The 21,971-nt window shown below is 26.4% G+C and overlaps 1 protein-coding gene across 4 annotated transcripts in view; it reads right to left on the bottom strand.

Moving 5' to 3' along the window:
* Nucleotides 1-21,971, bottom strand: part of Atpalpha (sodium/potassium-transporting ATPase subunit alpha) — a 90,578-nt gene that overhangs the window by 58,786 nt on the left and 9,821 nt on the right. The gene's annotated exons all lie outside the window — the stretch shown is intronic.

Here is a 21,971-nt window from a genome sequence, read left to right as displayed (position 1 = left end):
ATCTACGATAAGATCGATCAATGTATGAATTTATGAATAAGATTATAATTTTGTAAGTCAATAATTTGTTGAGTATTGTTCGATTAAAAAAATACGTGTCGATTAATAAATAATATAAAAAGGACGGAAATATTAACAAATACAAAGTTTACTTCTAATAATATTATATATGTATGTGTATATATATATATATATATATAGCTATATAAATATGTTTGATATAATACACGTGGAAGCGCGTAGGAGGAGTACGCACATAGTAGAAATTGTGTAGCACGTGGGGAAGAGGCATCGTATCAAAGAGTGATAGAGAATGAGTGAGTGAGTGAATGAGTGAATGAATGAGTAAGTGTATATGTGTGTGTGCGTGTGTATGAGTGAAAGAGAAATAAAGAAAGAAAAAGATAGGAAGAAAGACAGAGAGAGAGAGACAGGGGGGTAAATGCACGTAACCGTTGTAAGGAGAAACATTTCTGGTGAATCACGGGTGGTGTTGTACCGGATCACTCTGGTTTCGTCAGCCCATTCACCAATCCACAATTTGTACCGGTTAGAGCCGGTAAATCGACGACAGACAGTCTTATGCGACTTGATTAGCAACTACCGGTTTCTCGCGTACCTGAACATCAATGAAAAAGAAAGAGAGGGAAACAGATGGAAGAGATACAGTTCTTTACAAAAGTACTTATTACTTGAATAAACATTTTCAATTTAATGATGAATTATCATTTTTTCTAATATTCGTTTAAAATAAATTCGATATTGAATCACAAATAATAAAGGATTGGACAAATAGTCAATGGTTAATCAATTTTGAACAAATTTCAACAAGTACGAGATCAAACAAGAGGCTTATTTTTTACATTTAGTGTACTTCAAATTAATTTAGTATCCATATCTAATGAATCAACGAATTAACAAACACTTTCTTGACCATCCGATAAAAATACAATGAAAAATGTATGTGTAAAACATACACAAACACATAAACACACACATATAGATTGACACTATCTTTTACATTAGTCTTCTTGCCATTCAGTAGTAACAATAAATGATATCTTGTGCGTATCGTAGCCAGTTCTAACCGGAAAAACGGCGACTGGCAGTCTCAAACGATTCTGATAGTGTCGTCCAAGCTAGCAAAGTAAGCAAGCAAACAACCAAGTATACAGCCAACTAACCAAACAACCAACCAACCAAGCCGGATCGGATACCCTGTCTCTCTCTCTCTCTCTCTCTCTCTCTCTCTCTCATACACTCTCTTGACACTTCAATTTCAATCTCTCGTGCGCGTTCATGGTGAACGAACACGACTTCTAGATTGTCTGCTTTATCAAAGCGTTACAGTGACCTAACCAACCTAACCAACACTCAAGACTTTTTACCAAAACTTCATGGAAACTTCCCTTCATAGCTGTCAACCCTCTTCTCTTTTTTCTTGTTTATTTGTTCTTCTTTTTTTAAGCACCGCTTACCAATTCCTTACGACTTACCAATAACTTGTTTGACTGCTGAAAAGATTTTATCAAAGGATAAGAAAAAAAGGGGTTTTCAATCTTTTTACACGAGTAACTCTCTGTTGAGTTGAAAATATTGAAAGTTGAAATCAAACAAATGGTTGGGGGTCAATTTATGGAATGTTTTGAAAAAAGTTACTAGAGAGAAAAGAACAAAACTTAAAGAAATAAATTATCTTATTGTTTGTTTAACTATTAGTGTAGACAAGTATTTAAAAAAAATAATAATAAAATGAAATATAACTTAAATCATTGGGAAGTTTTGTTGATTAACAAAAATGTGAGTATAATAATAACGACTGTTCAACTTTTCAGCTTTTCTCTTGGTGAGAAAATAGTAACTCGCTTGCGAACGATGATACGGTTTGGATACATAGAAATCTCGTTTCTTTTTTTACGTTTCTGTACTTTATTTTGACTGGTTTTTTTCTTCTTTTTTCTTTTTTCGAGACAGTCGTTCCAACTTTTTCTTCCCTTTTTTCTATTTTTCTTTTTTCTTTTTCGCTTAACGTCACTCTGCATTTTACTGCCAGCATACCGGTTGCAGTACTTCAAAGGTTACAGTAGTAACACGCTGGTGAGTCCTTCAAAGAGTGCAGTCATTATTATGCTAGAGCTTGTTCGTATAAACACTGTAAATAAATTAGTCAGAATAAAAAAAAAAAAAAGGACAATAAGAAAAAAAGAAACGAGGTTGAGGAAAAGGAAATAAACGACACGTGACGTTAATATTTGTTCATAAAAAGTCATTTGATTCATAAACCTCAGAGCATGACTAATCTTTTTTTTTGTATGTTTGGATGTGTTAAATTTCTAAACATTTTTCTCATATTTCGTTTGGTATCTTTAAGATTATCGTATCATAGAATACGTACAAAATTAATTTTAGAAAAATAAAAGATGTCTGTGAAATATTTCATCAATGATTTTACGTATGTAATAAAAAAAGGTTTGGAAATTTTGAATAAATCTTTGAAAAAATTCATCAACGAATGAGTCTATGAAAAAAAAAAAACAGTTTAAAATAAGTCAATGATTATACGTGAATCTACGAAAAAATCAATCAATGATTGTCAAATATATTATATAACTAACATAAGTAAATCATAACGTAATCCCATGAAAAAAAAACATCAATTTAAAATAGAGTTTATAAAATAATCAACGATAATACGTTGTAAAATTAAATTGTCAAAAATTCGTACGTGTCTTCGAAAAAACACGTTCCATTCATCAATGGAAAAACCCTTTCCGTGATAAATCATTGATTAGAAACATTTCTAAGCTCATTATCAAATTAAACTTGCAAATAAATGAATCATTGATCAAACCGGATCGTAGAATCATTTAAAAAAATATATATCAACAAATCATTGATTTAACAATACCATAGACCCCTATAGAAATTATACCTTCAACATATTAATGTTATTATAGTTTTAATCAAATCATTGATTTAATCAGATCATAGATTCATTTGAAGTTAACAACTCGACAAATCATTTGTCTAAACCATACAACCCAGACCCAATATTGCAATAATCACAAATAACAATCAACAAATCATTGGATTAACAATACCATAGACTCGTATCAAGATAATACTTTCCTTCAACATATTAATGTTATTATAATTTTAATCGAATCATTTATTTAATCAGATCATAGATTTATTTGAAGTTAACAACTGGACAAATCACAAATACCTAATAGTCAAGTAACGATCAACAAATCATTGATTCAACAACACCATAGAGACTTGGCTGGGTGTTGAATCACACTCGACATACTTTTAACGTCGAGTCTGTTCACATCAACGATGAAAAGTAGAAGATGGTCTAATACTTTGACAAAGAATAGGGATGCTGATAACGACATGGAGGAGGAAAAGGAAGAAGAAAAGGGGTTAGGGGTTAGGAGTAGGAGGAGGGGGTAGGAGGACGTTCGAGTTAATACGAGAATGGACGCAACCAGGACGATCGATGTAGAGAAACTGTACCGGGTCTTATCGCGACTCAGCAAACTGCTTCCCGATAACAACTGGTTCGTTGGTTTGGAAAATCAATGACCCTAATCATCCTATCGATATGATGCGGCTTGGCTCCGATCATCATTAGAATTTGTTCATTGAATATATTATTATGATCTTGCAGTTTAGTAATCCTAAATTTTATTATTCTCGTTTCCCGATTCCCCTAGGGAACATCATCCTAATTTATTGCGATAAGAAAATGAATTTGTTGTTTATTTAAAAATATCATTTATCATCATTGAAGAGAGAAGGGAGAGAGGAATCAAGATTTTGCTTTTTATTTTTATTTACGATAAAATTTTTTTCCGAACAACCTAAATTAAAATTTAAGAATAAAATATTTAATTGAACAAATGAAAAAAATTAACGATGTTATTAATATTACTTAATTATTATTATTAAATATTAAATTGATTGTATAATATATTTAATTTCAATTCAAACAGGTGAAATATATTTATGTTGAATATATTTAATATATTATTATATATTTTATATATTTATATATTATTATTATATATTTAATTATAATAATACATTTAATTTCAATTCAAACAGGTGAAATATAATTATGTTGAATAATTTCTAATACGAAACCAAAAAATAAATCATATTCGTTAAATTAAATAAAAGTTAATAAATAAATAAATGATGGATTGCTAATAATAATTATAAGGGATGGAATGTATTATTTTATATATAGAAAAAAATATAAAAAAAAATAAAGAACTGATATAAACTTTTATAATATAAAAAATTAATGATCCAAATATTTTTTATAATCGGTGTATATATATATATATATATAGGGTGAATCAAAAGTTGTTATGTTGAAAAGTTATTGTGTTGAAACTTTACGTTGAAACTGTATAATGGATTTGTTCTTATAAAATTGACTTTAGAAATATTCATTTAAAACGTAAGAACATTTGGTACAACCGAATATATATATATACACGAACAGGTTGAAAATGACATAGATGATGTTACTTATTCGCGTGCTCGCTCGTGTCTATGGTGACCGTGACTGTATCTGCGTCGGAGGAAGAGACACATTATACTTAATCTACCTCTGACTATGCTCCGCACAACCTCCTACTTCGTGTTTCGCGATCGTGATGCGACTATGATGTGAGATAAAAAGAGACAGAATGATATACAGAAAAAGACAATGCGTATAAATGCGTGCATATATTCATCTCTTTCCTATCTGTGCGTATGCATATGTATATATGTATATATGTGTATGTATTTGTAAGAGAAAGAAGAGTATGAAACAGATCGGAGCCAGTGACTCATCACCATACCCCGCGTTCAAAACACTTTTAACGCCCGGTATGTATGTAACCGTTTACCGTTTCATTTTTTTCATTTTTTTTTTTTACGTGCCCACATATTATAACGTTTATTATAAACTTAGCGAACAAGAGACAAATGCATAATATGAGATAACGCATAGAGATAACGCATTAACGTTTACGATATATTTTTAACGACTTTGTCGATAAGTGTTATTAGATTTAAGATGTGTTATAAAATTCATTTATACCGACACTAATCTCTTTATCTCAATTACTGTTGCTTCTTCGTTATTTTTTTACAGTTTTTTTTCTTTTTTCTTTTTTTTTTTTTCATTCTTTTTTCTTTTTTTTAACTCGAGAGAATGTAACGAGTGAATGATTTAAAGTGATTTTCTCTGTTTACGGCGATATAGATAAGACTGTATACAATATGATATTTTAAAAATTGTACAATAATTAAATATACCCTACTAATAGCACAAAATATTGAAAAATATTGAATACATGTGAGATTGAATCTCTTTTTTTAATATTAAATACACGTGTATTCAATATTTTTCAATATTTTGTGCTACTAGGGTAATTTCAGTTTTTTTTCGTTTAATAGAACATTTTGAAAAAAAAAAGATTCTTATTGGTAGGAATTTATGGAAAAATAATTGCATTTATAGTTTTATCCTTTTTTTATTACTCCTTAATTTTTATGAATAATTTATACGAATAAATATTTTCTCATTCGTATTAGAGTTTGATAATCGAGATAAATTATTATTAAAATAATTTCAACGAAATGTATGTGTGATGTAAAATTCTAAAATAAATATGTAATCAAGCGTAATATGTAAAAAAAAAATCAACGTCGTTTTATAGAACGTATTAACAAATAAAATCAACGAATTAAAAACGCACCTGGGTACATAGAAAAATAATAATAATAATTTCCATAAAACGCGTATCTACGATATAAATCGTTCGATCATTGAACGAGCTTGTGAAAAAACGATCAAACCAACAACAACAAAATATATAATTATATTTAACAAATAAAAATCAATCGATCATTGTTATTACATAAAAAAAAGCCTAACTAAATCTTATAACTTTGTAAAATATCACGAATAATTTTATTCGAAAAAAAAATCCTGATCGAAAATAAAAATGAGATCAGGAGTGGGGGGGAGGTAGAAAAATAAACAAAAAAGAAAAAAGAATAGACAGGTAGTGGGCGTATGTGTAGTTTCGAGACAGGAACAAGTATTTAACCCGTTCGAACACGTTATGCTCTCGTTACCATCTCGAGATGGTTGACACCAACCACACACACATACACACACACACACACACACACAATGTTAGACGGAAACATTAGGCTAACGTTAGGCGCAATATCAGAGCAAAACTACTCGACTGAACTTTGCTTGGTTGTCTGCTCGCTTGCTTGATGGTTGGTTGGTTGGTTGGTTGGATTGTTTGCACGCACGCATACACGCATGATTGTATCCGAGGTTATTGTGCGTCATTAAGACATGTTAACAGCGAGACGTTTCTAATACATGCATGTAATATGTATATGTTTATATGTATAAGTCTATGGATATGGGTATGGATGTAGATACATACAAATAGGATGACTTAAGGTCAGGTGTACGGAAAAGGCGTCAACGTTCTGACCTCTTCAGGGACGGCATGTTAAATTATGCTAATTTAATGAAGTGCTCATCAATTTGACGAATGTTGATATTTAATCAATGATTAGTATTCTGGTGAAATATATTTATAGAAATATGTATATATATTTAGGCTCAATGATAAGGAGAATATTTGGAATTGTAACTATATATGAAAAATATTATTAGCTTATTTATTTAAAAATAAAATAATAATATAATTAATATTTAATATAATGACGTGTAACTGATAATATAATATTTTAATAATATATAATCTAATATATAAAATTCTCGTGTCATAGTGTTAGTAGCCAAATTCCTCCGAAACGACTTGACCGATTTTTATGAAATTTTGTGTGTATATTCGGTAGGTCTGAGAATAAGACGTAAATTATTTTTCATACCCCTAAGTTAGAAGAATGGTCCACCCCAAAAATTTTATTTTTATTTTTTCGACAAAATTTTTTATTTTTATTTTTTTATTATTTGGCACTTAAAACTACATACAACTCTAAATTTTCACCCTTCTACAACCAACCCCCATTTTTTAATAGCGATATTAGTACTTTAATAATTTTCAACCCTTGGTGGTCGATAACCTGATTGTCTTTTTTGTTTATTGTTATAATTAGTGACAGATATAAAATTATAAATATATTAATTAAGATAATAAAGTACAATGAATTAAAAAAATAGATGTTTGGTGTTTTGTTATTTTTATAGGCCGTCATCGTTCACAGCCATTCCTCTTTCAAGCATAGACCACATTTCCACATACAATAAGTTACTAATTTTTTATTTGACTATCAAAATATTCACTAGAAATAATTTATATGGCAAAACAACGTTTACCAGGTCAGCTAGTATTATATATTAATTATAATTAATATTATTATTAATTAATAATTAAATAATAAATAAATAATAAAAATAAATATAAATAATAAATAATATATATATTATTATAATTAATATATAATATTATAACATATAACTAATACAATATTTTATTAATATTAATTATAATTAGTTATATGTTTTGAGAATTGTGTTCCCCTTTTTTTTTAATATAGTATTATGAAAATAGTATGAAAGATTGTTTAAATCAAAAATAATGAAATCTTTAATGTAATTTTTTGTAAGCATTTTATTTCGAATATTAAAATCCCAATTAGATGAAAATAAAAAAGAAAGAAAGGAAGAAAAGATATAAATTTGAATGCCAACGTTTAAACTTATCACACGGATAAGGAAGTTAAGGTGCACGTTAGTAGAATAATGAGATCTTCTAGTTTACACCAACGTTCTTACTTATAAACAAATAATTAGTAGATTCGTACACTAATGTAAAAAAGAAGATACTTGGAGTATATATATATATATATATATATATATATATATATATATATTATTCAGAAGAAGGAAATTAAACTTGAAACGTATAACCTCTTTCTTTCCTTAATTATTATTTTTTTCTTCTTTCTTTCTTTCTTTCTGGATTGCCGACTTCGCGAAGAAAATTCATTTACGAAATATTCATTTTTCTTTTTCTCATAATTCTCTTTAAAAGAGTATTCTTTAAAAACCTTGAAAATATAAAGAAAAAAAAGAAAAAAAATAATGATAAATGTGATGAGAGAGTAAAAAAAATCTCCAGTTTTAATATCAAAACTTATATTATTCTCAATTAATAATGTACTTTAAATTATCAATTATATAAGAACATTCATTTGATATATGAGATTCTATTTATACCTAATAATTATATAAAAAAATAATTATGTAAAATATATTTGATATACATATAATTTAACAAACCTAACACAAATCTGTTTTGCTATTTCTGCAACGATTATCAAATTATTTTCTAAAATAAATAATAGATCTTGAATTAGATTAAGAGATTAATATTTGATAGTATTAGATTAAAATTTTTATCAAATTAAAATATTGTATTAAATTTTTATTTATATCATAGTAAAAATGTACATTGAATTAAAGTTTGTATAAAAAGCCACGCGTATAGATAATTTGTCGTATAGATAAAGGTTAGAGGTTATGTTCAAATGTTTCACGCACTCACTGAAATCTATGGCCAACGGATGGCGCTGGATTTACCTGTATTTTTTTTCTTTTTTTTTAAATTAATTAATTATTTTATAAATAAATTAATGTAATAAAAACCTTAGCTGTATGCAAGTGCAAAATTGTATCAAAATTTCAAGACAATTAGTAAAGTACTTTTAGAGATTACCGATCAGGCCCAAACCAAATCTACATATATATATATATATATAATATATAATTATAAAATTGGGATCTCTAGCACTTGAATACGCTATCTGGTGGCTAAATTCAAAATTAGAATAGATAGGTCGAATTGCTTCGTCACGCCCCTGCCAAAAATCCCAATAGATTTTTTTAGAAAGTATAATTTTAGTTGTTTTTGAAAAATTCAAGGACACGACTAGAGTTCTAGTTCTTTTTTTTTGGTTTTCTTATTGTTCAATGACCAATAGGGGGCTCTTCCGAATTAATTATATTGCGTATAGGAAAATGAATATATATTTTATAGGACGACCGCATTTGAGACGATTTGCAAACTCGTTAGTTCTAATTAGCTTAGTTAAAGCATGCACTCTCTCTCTTTCTCTCTCTCCTTTTCTCCCCCTCTCTCTCCCTAGTTCCCGTGCATCCGTAAAACGATGAAGTAGATGAGAAGCTCAAAAGTCGGGTTCGTTAGTCTTGTTTTGTTGTTAAATTTCCCCACGGCTCTTAAAAATATATATTCATCTATTCCAACACACCTGAGAGAAAGAAGACCGAAAAAAAGGAATAAACAAAAAAAAAAAAAGGAGAACACAAAACTTTACTGAGAAACTATAATATATCGATCATCTAAAGGAGAAACTTATATTTTATTAATTACTTACTTCATTTTATTTCACACAAAAACTTCAAATTAAACTTTATATTAGAAATTTATATTATATATATCCTTTTTATAGAAAATATAATATACAATAATAATAATAATAATAATAATAATAATAATAATAATAATAATAATAATAATAATAATAATAATAATTCATCCGTATTTTTATATTTTATTTATTTTATATTTATTATATAATAATATATAATAAGTATTATATTATATAATACAATATATATAATAAATAAAATTATATTATATAATAATTATATATTTAGTTTTATTATATTATTATTTTATTTAGATTTATAGATTATATTATATTTTATTATATTATTATTATAATTATATAATAATAAAATATATAAAAATAAAATTATTATATAATTAATTAATTATATTAAATTAATATAATAAATAATATTATTATTTTATTATATTATATAATAATAATAATTCATCTCTATTTTTATATTTTATTAAATATTACATTTTTATTATATCACTATAGACAAATTATTATTTAATATTGTATACGAAAACAAAAAAGAAAGAAAAAAAGGAACATAAAAATTCTGCACATATGAATAAATTAAAAAAAAAAAAAAAAAGAAAAAAAATCCTAGGAATAATTTTACAATTAATTAGTAAATATTTTTAGAATAGAACATATACCTACATGCATATTAATAAAAAAAAATAAAGAAAAAAAATTAATTATAAAATATTTGACTTTCTCGAAAGGAGAAAGGAATTTTATTAAAAAACACTGTACACACGATATTAAATAGCAAAGAGGACAAAAAAAAAATGAAAAGATAACGCGACTCTTGCTTTATCAGGACGTTATCTTTGCTTAAGGAATTTACTTAATATCGATTACAACCCCACACCCTCTACCCCAAACCTCCGTTTCACGTTTCTTCCACAACCTTAAACCATAATAATACTATTAGACGCGAAAACGACGTTTAAGTGGTACCGTTTTGTATAAGAACACGAAAAAAAAGAACAATATTATTATAAAAGGAAGAATAATAATTTTTCTAACTTTTTTTCTTCTTCTTTTTCTTTTTAAGTTATCACCGATAATATCTTTTCTTGAACAACGAGCTAACTGGAAACTTCTCATTTTCACACAGTTTAAAAGTAACTTTTGTACTTCGGATAATGGGTTGAACGTATGTATGGTTCAACTTCTTTATTATTAAAACTATACTTTATTGTTAAAACAATATACACACAATTTTCCTATAACACGGTTAATCATACCATTTTTCTGAACAAATTGTTGATTATGCTAGAAATGTTGTGTGCGTGTTAAACAACGTTAGTAAAATTATTCCTTGATTTAATTAGAAAATAAAATAAAAGCAAAAACAAAAAAAAAATAACAAATGTTTAATGCCATGGGAATTTAACATCGTGAGCAAATAATAATAATACAAATGAATTGCAAATAATCTACGTAGTTTCTCTATGTGTATTCGTTTTAAATAATAATTCAACGTAAAATAATATACCCTACGGTATTTTATACAGAAACAATGTCAAAATTATTATGAAAGTGTGTTACATAAGAGTTGTTTCAATTCTGTTTTAAATCAACATGTAACAGACGCACACACAAACAATATGTGTTTAAACGCTTAAAAAATGATGATCCTGTTAAAAGATCCTTATTTTTACGTATAAAAAACCGTTTGTGTAAAATAGTCCTACTCTCAGTAGTATAAAAGTAATTATTTGCATTCACTCGATCATCAAAAGAGAAAGAGATGAGGTTTAAGGAAAAGAACAAAAAAATAAATAAATCCTTTAAGCAAATGACCACCGTGTAAATTCCTTTAGGACTTCTATCTAATCGTAAATAAACTAATATAAAAAAAAAGAAAACTAATTCTAGAAGATTTAACTTTTGATTTTAAATAAAATGAAGTGTTTGAATTTTTTTAAAAAGCAAATTATTCATCGAACCAAACACAATCAATATACGTACGATATATGTGCCCATAATTATGAAAGTGGTCTAATGTAAGTCAAAATTTAAAAAAAAAATGAGTTTATTAGTTATTACGCACCACATTATTTTAAATTAAATAAATTCAATGTAATTGTCACGATATTTTTAAAAATGAATCGTTAGATAATCATTGTTTTTTCAATATTATGTAGAATAATTCATTTAGTGTACAAATGTAATTCTTTTGATATCTCGAAACAAGAGATACATGACTTAGACCACTTTCATAATTATGGGCACATATAATATATAAAGTATAATATAACAATAATAATAGTAATATAATATTATTAAATTTATTATTATTAATATTGTATTGTAATTAATTACTTATTAAATAGTAATATAATATTACTAAATTTATTATTATAAATTTACAAATTATTGTTAATTTATTAATACTATTTTTATAGTAATAAAATATTATATTACTATATAATAATAATAATATAATATTTAATATATCATCATCTTAATTAATATTAAAATAATATTATTTAATATATTATAATATTAATATAATAATAGTAATTAAATATTTATATATAAAATATTATACATTACTATAATAATAGAGAGTAATTAAATATTTATATACAAAATATTATATTTTAACTTTTGCTTACCACACTTGGTCCAAAGGACCCAGACCTTTTTTGCAACTTGAGTCATTTTTGATCAATTGTTCAACTTTGGTAATTTTTTAAACATATTTAAATTTAATTTAAAGCTATAAAACCTATATAGTCTTTTTAAGTAAGTATTAAAGAAGTCTCAAAAAAATGTTGTTGTAAATCTGTGCAATAGTTTCTTTTTTATAACGATTTTTCTCGCCCGTGTCCAAAGGACCCGGGTGTGGTAAGCGTGTTACTCCAGGAAGGGTGGTAAGCAAAGGTTAATGTAATAATATTAATTAAATATTTATATATAAATTTCCTAAAAGGAAATGATACTTATGATCGTATCGTACTAAACAAAAATTAAAACTAAAATTATTTATAATATTTTATAAATAAATATCTGATATATTTCATTGCATAATAATAATTAAAAAAAAACAACAACAGCAACTTACGCTAAAATGTTACAGTTTATAGTATTATAAATTTGTTACTTTAATCGAGGAAAAATATTGAATCGTGTTATATAATTTGTTGGCAAGATAATCTTTGATATAATTGATTTTTTCACGAAAAATAAAAAGAATAAGATAATAGAAAGTTAAGTATCAGAGTTTAAAGGAGAATGGGCGAGGCCCTTTGATCGATTAATCGAAGTACCTATGTGGAAGGCGTTAATACGATCCCCCGCGACTATTCTCCCCCCCTCCCCCTCGCCCTTAGTCCCTTGGCTGTGTTTCGAAGTACGTAATTAAGAGCAGACACTATTTACTTTCCACTCGAATGAATTTACTCGAATCCCTTATCGTCTAGGTTTCGAATTCGTTCCACATTGTATTGCCAATATATATATTTCCCCCCCCCCCTTTCTACGAACTTTTTTCTATGAGAAAGAGAGCAAAAAACTTTATTCTAATGAAAATATATAAAAAAGAATAAAAAAATGTAATTCAACAGTCGTACATCTGTTTCATTTCTAATACAATTGAATTACAATATAATAGTTTTAATAGATAAAATTATTTGGACACCCCTTGTATGATTTAAAAAAAATATATATATGTATATTATATTTTATTAATATATATTTAGAATTTATATTTAAAATTTCTATTTATTTTTATTAATTTATTTTTATTATTTTATTATATATATATATATTTATTATTTTATTATATTTTTTTTTAATTAATTTATTTTTATTATTTCATCATATTTATTTTTATTATTATATATATATATATTAGAAATACAGTGTATAATAAAAAAAAATAATAATAAAAATAAATGTTAATTATAGTTTGAATATTTTGTATGTTTTATTTATATCTATTGTTGCATATATTCGTTACAAGTATGTAATTTATAAACTCAGGGTAAAGAAAAAATGTATATAAAAGTGTGTCGTCAAATAAACGTTGAGAAAACACAATCACTGCTAATACATTTTGAATTATACTTCACCTTTGACTTTACCAAAGAATTCCAAGGATCCTTCGACCTTTCATTCCGATCTTATTTCAAACCATCCTTTTTGATTTCGATGAAAACATATTATTATTGAAGGTACTTTCAATTTAACTATTTATCCTCAATTCTCTTCTCTTTCATTCTCATTTTTCTCGTTTTCAAATTTTCACGTTCTGCGTTATTTTGAAAGAAATATATTGTAAAAAACATTTTACTTTTAGAAATTTTCTTTTCTTTTTTATTTTTATTTTATTTTGATTTTTTTGGTTTCTTCAAGTATTATCATCATTATCAGATTAATTTTATCTAATTTTATTAATCAAATACAAACGAAATAAATTACATGTTCTCTCACATTTATGGACATACATTCGTACGCATGTATCTACGAGTAAATATAAATTTAATGTTTCTTATCATCTCTGATATGTTGAATTATCGGATTGAAAAGTTTGAAAAAGAAAAAAAAGGTTATGCGATAAAAATATTTTTTTTTTTATTCTTCTATACGATCTATGGCGTGTGTTATCAATTTCGTTATCAGAGTTTGATGAAAAAATTGTTTGACTAATTTATTTTTTTTATTTTTTTGTCAGAATTTGTTGTTAATATGTTTTCAAGGCTTTTTCGTGATTTAAAAATTTACAATTAAACGAAAATAAAAAAAAATATCAGAATATTAAAACTAAATTGTAATTTGATTTATCAAATAAAACGATAATAATAATTTTAAACACACATGGTGAACAGAAGAAAAATCTTTCTTTTTTTTAAACTGTATTTGAAATTTTATTCAATTTTAAAACCCATATCGAACAACACAATTCTTTTTAAGATTTATTTTAAATATTATTATATTTTCTATTGTACTTGTGATGATTTAAATAAAAAAGTAAAGAAAAAGTAAAATTAGTTTACGAATAAGAAGGTAGACAAACAAAAATTACACAAACAAACAAAAATAAAAACGACAACTTTCGATACAAACTTTAAACATAAAAAACAAACTTTTTTTTTTAACAAATTTTAAAATAAGAAAATAATCCGAAATATCTCAAAATAAGTATAACACATTTTGATGTAACCTGTAGTGAAAAAAAAATTTTTTCAAGGTACTTTCAAGAGTATTTATTTACTACAGCACACAAATGTAAATTTTACTATCCGCGAATAAAAGGTAGCATCTTTCCGGGGAATAAAAAAAAAATGAAAACTAAAAAAAGAGGCAACACGCAGGATGAAAAAAAACACACACACACAAAAGACATTTTGTGCACGAATCAGACTATTACTGTTACTAACATTTTCATCGACGCTACTAGGAGAGCACCTTTGACCTACTTTACTTATCCCATTAACGAACACGATGATAACCTTTGCTCTAGCAAACGCGATTTTAAAATAGCGCTAATTTGTCTGAGTTAGTAATTCAGTAAGGATGTCGTAAACATAACTCAATTACAAACGCATTTATTTACGTAAACACACATTGACCCAACCACCCTCCAAGTATCCTGCCGATATTCAAAAAATACTCCCGTACAATTTATTACATCAGTTTATTCGAATATATTACATTTTGTATAAATAATATTTCATTCAAATATATTTTTCTTTAACATTGGAAAAATATATATAAATAATTTCGATTGTATTGGAATCATTTTTTTGTTGTTTCAGAAAAATGGTACACGAAATTTCTCGACAATCCAATACCCACACATCCAATCTCACTCGAAAATCACAAATATATAGATATATATGTATATAGGCACGTATTATATAACATTGTGTTAGAGGAAGCTGAAGATCTGGAATATAAATTATCTCGAGCATCCGTTCATCCAAATTTATCTCTCGACTGGTTCTACAATATCCTTCAGGATATTATTTCCGGAGAGACTTTACCTTTTCGATGCAAACAGTTTAAAACCAATTTCTCTCTTTCTCTTTCTTTCTCTCTACATATATATATATATATATATGTAGATATACATATATATTTACATATGTATATATGATATATATATATAAGTTTTCTCTCTATTTCTACATAAATTGAGTACCCCTTAAGAAAACCATTAGATTAATAAAGTACCTTTCTTATTATGTCTTATTTGATTTAATTTTATTTGTATCCCCTTTTATTATTAGAAAATTTGAAAATTGTCTAGGTATGTAGAATGGAGGATATATCCTAGAAGGGTCGATCGAACGAAATTCAATTTACTTTTGGTCCTGGAAAAGTGCTGGGTAAATCGATCCGAACAGCATCCGGCGCGAGCGCGTTAAGAAAATGCGCGCTAAAATGTTAAACTCGGATGCTCTATTTTCAGGAGTGGGGAATGATAAAAAAAAAATAAAATATAAAAGAAAAACAATGTGGACTCGAATCATCATCGTGGAATCATTTGTTATTTATTTCAACATGATTCTAACATCAAACTTTAAAACACAACAAAAATTGCATTTGAATGAAATACTTTTGATAAAGAAATCCAAAATCTGAACATATATTCGATCGTATTAATAAAAGATAAAAGGATTTCAGATTGTACGTAGCATTATCTTAATAACCCCCTAACGGTTAACACGTTGTTTCGTAAGGGTCGCATATGGTTTGCTATAAATTTAAAATTCAGGTCATTTCAGATTGTTCTTGTTGTTATATGGGTCATATAAGAACTATGTACAATTTAACCTATTTTCTTTCTACAAACTGTAAGAAATCTTATAGAGATATTTTATTTTGATTATTTTTATATTATACTAACTGATATTATTTACAATTATTAGTATTTAGTATTATATATAAGGTATTATATATAATACTAAATGGTATTAAATCTTTTAAGATTCTACGAATAATATGACTAGATTTTGTATTAATAATTTTTATTTTTAGAGATAATTTTTATTTGCAGATCGATTAACACGTTTAAATAAATCTTTCTTGTTCACCATATGAATACTGTAATAATTATAATTAATAAAAATAAATAGATTTAAATCAATTATGGTTCGATGTAAATAAAATAATAAAAAATCTAACAAACAACATTATACAAATAAAATATTAAAATATAAATCTAAATATTAAATATTTAAATTTAAAGTATTAAATATTAAATATAAAATATTAATATATAATAATATTAAAAAAAGAAACAAAAAATCCGACAATTACGAAATAATCTTCGATAATGTCATAAAGGCACGTTTCTAGAAAGAAAATATAAATAATTTAATTAAACTCGAATAATCTTCGTAAAATTCTATCGAACGATATGAAACAAAATTTTATTTGAAACAAATTGATTACTGTTCAAACAATAAATTTTAATTGATTTTTACAAACGTAAACACGACAATGAATAAACTGAATCGAAGGTAAAAATTGCAAAAATAGATGCGAAAAATAATAACGATGAATGTGTTTAAAAAAAAAAAAAGAAAAGAAAAAAAAAAGGGAAGTGAGAAGAAAAGAAATAATAGTTTAGCTCGTCTTATTCTTGATGGTAGAAAACTTGGGGGTAGGTTACGAGCACTCGAGCCATTTCGACCTTCTTTCGTAGCTCGGTGCAATGGCCAGGCTACGTACGTTGGAAAGAGTACGTAGATGGCGCTGACGCTAATCACCCTATGCAAACTGAAAACCAACCCCTACAAAGAAAAGAAACAAGCAGGAGAGCAAGTAAGAAAAAAATCCAAAAATCATGAAATACAGTAAAGAATCGAACGAACGAATAAAAAAAAAAATACAGGAATACAAAAACAACAAAAAGTAAGGAATGAAGTATTAAAAAAGTTGGTGAGAATAAAAAAGAGGAGAGTGGGGGGAGGAGAAGGAGATTAAAAGATAAAAAAAAAACTACGAAAAGAAGAGTGTTAAGAGGCAAATACAAAAACGGAGAGAGAGAGAGAGAGAGAGAGAGAGGGATGAATGAAAAAGAAAAAAAGGGTTGGTTCAGAACAAAATTCAACGAGAAAATAGAAGCAGAGGAAAAGAGAGGAGAAGTGGGGTGGGTGGTGGTAGGATTGTGGATGGTCAAAGAGGGGTTGGAAAAAGGGTCGAGGGGAGAAGTGGTGGTTCCAGGGTGGGGATGGGGTTGTGTATCGACCGCGCCGCACTGCGGGGCTTTATCCCCTCCCGCACACCCGTTCACCACCTTCTCAACCACCCACTAACACACCCCCTCATTCTCTCTCTCTCTCTTTCTTTTTTTCTCTCTTTTAAGAGAAAGAGAGATGATCATCACGACGAACCCCGGCCTGGAAGTGTCCACGAGAACAGAATCCCTTTTTCTATTTCTATGAAGGTTCTCCTCACCCCTTTTTCCTACTTATGGTCACTAACACTCTCTTTTTTGTTTGTTTGTTAGTTAGTTCGTTTGTTTGTTTGTTCGTTCGTTCGTTTTTTTTTTTGGGAAGGGTTTCTTTTTCGGAAGGTTTTTTTCAGTTCAACTACGAAAAGTCGGAGATTGGATATAACGTTAATAATACTTTTGATCTTTTTTGTTTTACTTCGATTCTATTCGTTTATAAGGGATGCAATTCTTTTTACAAAGCATAATATTTTTACGGACAAGGATGTACGATTAAATTTTGAGATAAGGTAACATGTAATATTGATTATTTGATTATGTTAATAGAAATATTGTAAATAATTTGAACAAATTTTTTTCCACTAAATAAAAAAACGAAAAAGGATATAAAAATATTCGATCCTAATAATTTTTGTTTTAAGGATTAAAAATAATGAATAAACAAGTACACAAAATGTTATAAAATTATTGTGATCTCAAAACTATCGAATCAATTCATTTTCCCTAATAGAATAAAAAAAAAATATATCCCCTAAATCTCAAGATAAAGTAAAACTCAAATTTGAATTATTTTTGAATAAGTAAATAGAAATCCCATTAAATAACTCAAACAAATTCAAATAAATATAAAATGATACAAACTCGAAAGAAGTATACACAAATTATAGTAATCAAACATACATGCAAAATATATTTACATAAATAAATATATGTATGCCAAAAAAATTATAATAGTAAAAAACTGAGTTCAAAAATGAAATTTAAAAAATTAAATATATATATATAATATATATTAAAAAAATAATTAAATAAATTAAATAAATTAAAATTTAAAAAATAAATAAATAGTATAAAAATATATAAAAAATAAATAAATAATAATAAATTATAATATAATTTGTAATATATATATAATATTATATAAAAGCAAAAATAAAAAAAAATAAAGCAAAAAATATTTTTAAAAAGCAAATATATATATATATATATAATAAATATTATATTATAATTTAATTATAATACATAACTAAATAATATATAACTTATTATTAAAAATATTATAATAATCATAAAATATTGGCTTTACATTAAACTCAAAATTACGTTTAGCAAAGAAAATGTAATCAAACTAAACGAACAAGAAAATTGGTAGTTGAAAGGAATATATATATATATATATATATTTTATGTATAAATCATGTTCGATTAAACGGAATGAGAAAATAAGGGCAAGGTAGGTCTCGTGGTTGGCATGACGGAAATTGCGGAAAGGACGACTCGTTTTATAAGTTCCACTTCGATTGGAAAGATGTGGAAGTGCTGAAGTGAGGAAGAGAGGTGGAGGAGGGGTGAGCAAGGAGGAAAACAGCCGAAGGGAGTAGAAGAAGAGGAAAGGGAGTAAGTAAGGGTTACGTCTGGGTTTAAGATAGTGGGAGTTAAGGGGTTGCTTGATCTGTCTGGTCAGAAACGACCAATGAAGATTCACCTTAAGGCTAGGGGTGGACACTACAAGCGAATTTAATTACGTTCCACCACCTTTTCCTTTTCTTCTTTTTCTTCTTCTTCTTCTTTTCTTTGATATATATCTACGGGTAAGAGAAAGTTAAAAAACGTACGAAAGTACTCGTACCGAGTAGGTATATGAATTATGCATCTTTTTTTTTGTTTATTCATTCTTTTAGCTCCTACTTTTTTCTTTCCTCGTACACGCGTGTATCTGATTTAACGTGGTGTTCATATGAGACTAAATTATTTATTTAATTTATATAATATAATATAATATAATATAATATTATATTATATTATATTATATTATATTATATTATATTATATTATATTATATTATATTATATAAGTTAAATATTTATATTATTATACAACTAATACAGTTAAGAAAAAATTATTTAAATCAAGTGTAATTGTAAAATAGGAAATTTCAACAATTGTTGATAATACATCAGATATTTGATAAATAAAATCGATACGATATATGACAAATAATTATTGAAAAAAATTTTCGATTTTAATAGATTATATTTTTCTTATTTATTCTTTTTTTTTTATTCTAATCAAATTGTTCAATACAATTTATAGAAAAATCAAAAAACGTTCTAGTATACAGCGATAGTTCATTTGTAAAAATCGAACGAGTTGTTAAACTGAAAGGACGGAAATTAATCGGTCACGTCTGAATGCTATTGAATTTTTCGGAAACACGTATTTTGTATCTATATCTCAACTACCTTTCCATTTTAGAGTTATTTCAAAAAGCAAAAAAGAAAAAAGGAGAGAAAAAAAAATAATCCGTTAGGTAAAACGAAATCGTGGACGTATTTTTGTTCTTTCCATAAAATAATAACGTTTATTTGCTAACAAATCTATTGTAAAACGTTGTAATAAATGAATAAAAGAAAAAAACAACAAAACAAAACAAAACGAAAAAATAATCTTTTCGAAATAAGCAAGTATAATAATATGTTTTCAGCAACTTTCTACTAGAGGATTGAAACGATGTTACCAATGGATAGGACGATTTCGAATACGTTATGTAAAAGTACTGTAAACTTTTCGTGATCGGAAATATCGAATATACATATATATATATATATATATATATATATATATATATATATATATATATATAAATGTGTGATACGTTTATGGTTAGTGTGTATGTGTGTTTGCAATGCGCATAGAAACTTGGCTCGATTCTGTCGCTGACACTTGGTTTTAAATTTTATTCGATTTCATTTTTTTATTTTTTTTGTTTCCCCTTCCTTTCTTTATTTTCAAATCCTACCACGAATTGAAATTTAAAAAAAAAATAAAAAAATAAAAAAAATAAAAAAACCCAAAAAATAAAAAAGGAAAAAATTCGGTGAAACATTTTCCAATATTATCTATTGGGAAAAATATTACAGGAATGTAAATGATTTATTTGACTGATTATTATTATTATGATAGAAAATGTTTTGATTATACCAAATTCGTAAGTTCGTTAACATTGATAATTGCAAAATTGTATTGTTGATAAATTTATATCGATCATTTTAAAGTTATTCATATTCATTTAATGTTATCTGATTGAATATTCTCATTTTATCTAAATTTGCGTAACTATTCGAACAATTTTAAACCGATACTGTATATAATAGTACTTGCGTGTGTATGTATATATATTACAGGTAATTCCAATGAATAGGATGGAAAATAATTAACCATCTGCATCTGTACGTCATCGGTTACGGTAATATTATGATTTCCTCCTTTTAACTATGTTGAGAATATTGTTTGATCTATCGAATGTCGATAATTATAAACGCATAATAATGTTTATTTTGAATTACATATATACATATCCCTTTAAGTTCCTATAAATATGCGTATGCGTATGTGTATACGCGCGCGCGCGTGTGTGTGTGTGTGTGTATTTTCTTCAACGAAATGGATAACCCTGTATATAATTACGTATCGTATTATGATTTATTATACGAAGGATAAAATTAAAAATGTATTATTTGAAAATATAAAAAAAAAACTTCTTTAATGTGAAAAATATGAAGAGAAAGAAATTTTGATTAAAATCAAAAGTTTCGATAACAAGATCATCGTTTCAAACTGAATAACCCAAAAGCTTAAAAAATGTTAATCTAATAGCACGTACTCCAATCTGGTTGGTTGATTGATTCCTTCCTTCGTTCGTTCATTATTTTTTTCTCTTTTTTTTTTTTTTTTTTAAATACTTCATCGAACGATCTAGTTAAAAATCGATACGACAATTTATCTCATTAATTTCATTCAAGTCAAACCGAATTTTCTTCCATCGTGTCTCCCACGTTGTTGTTTTTCGTTTCCAATTAGGATCATAATAATAATGATTAATAATGTAGACGATGACAACGACGACGACGACGATGATGATGATGATGATGATGATGATGATGATGATGATGATGATGATGATGATGATGATGATGATGATGATAATGAACATTAAAATGATGTTGATGACGAATGATCGATGATGAAAAGTATTAAAAAAGAAATATTAATCAAAAACGTAAACAAAATG

Source organism: Polistes dominula, unplaced genomic scaffold (genome assembly GCF_049000335.1).
Source record: "Polistes dominula isolate Pdom_NZ unplaced genomic scaffold, Pdom_raw_medaka contig_73, whole genome shotgun sequence".
In the NCBI taxonomy this organism is placed as follows: Eukaryota; Metazoa; Arthropoda; class Insecta; order Hymenoptera; family Vespidae; genus Polistes; species Polistes dominula.
The sequence above is the reverse complement of the archived record's forward strand: the minus strand, read 5'-3'. Positions and strand labels throughout refer to the sequence as shown.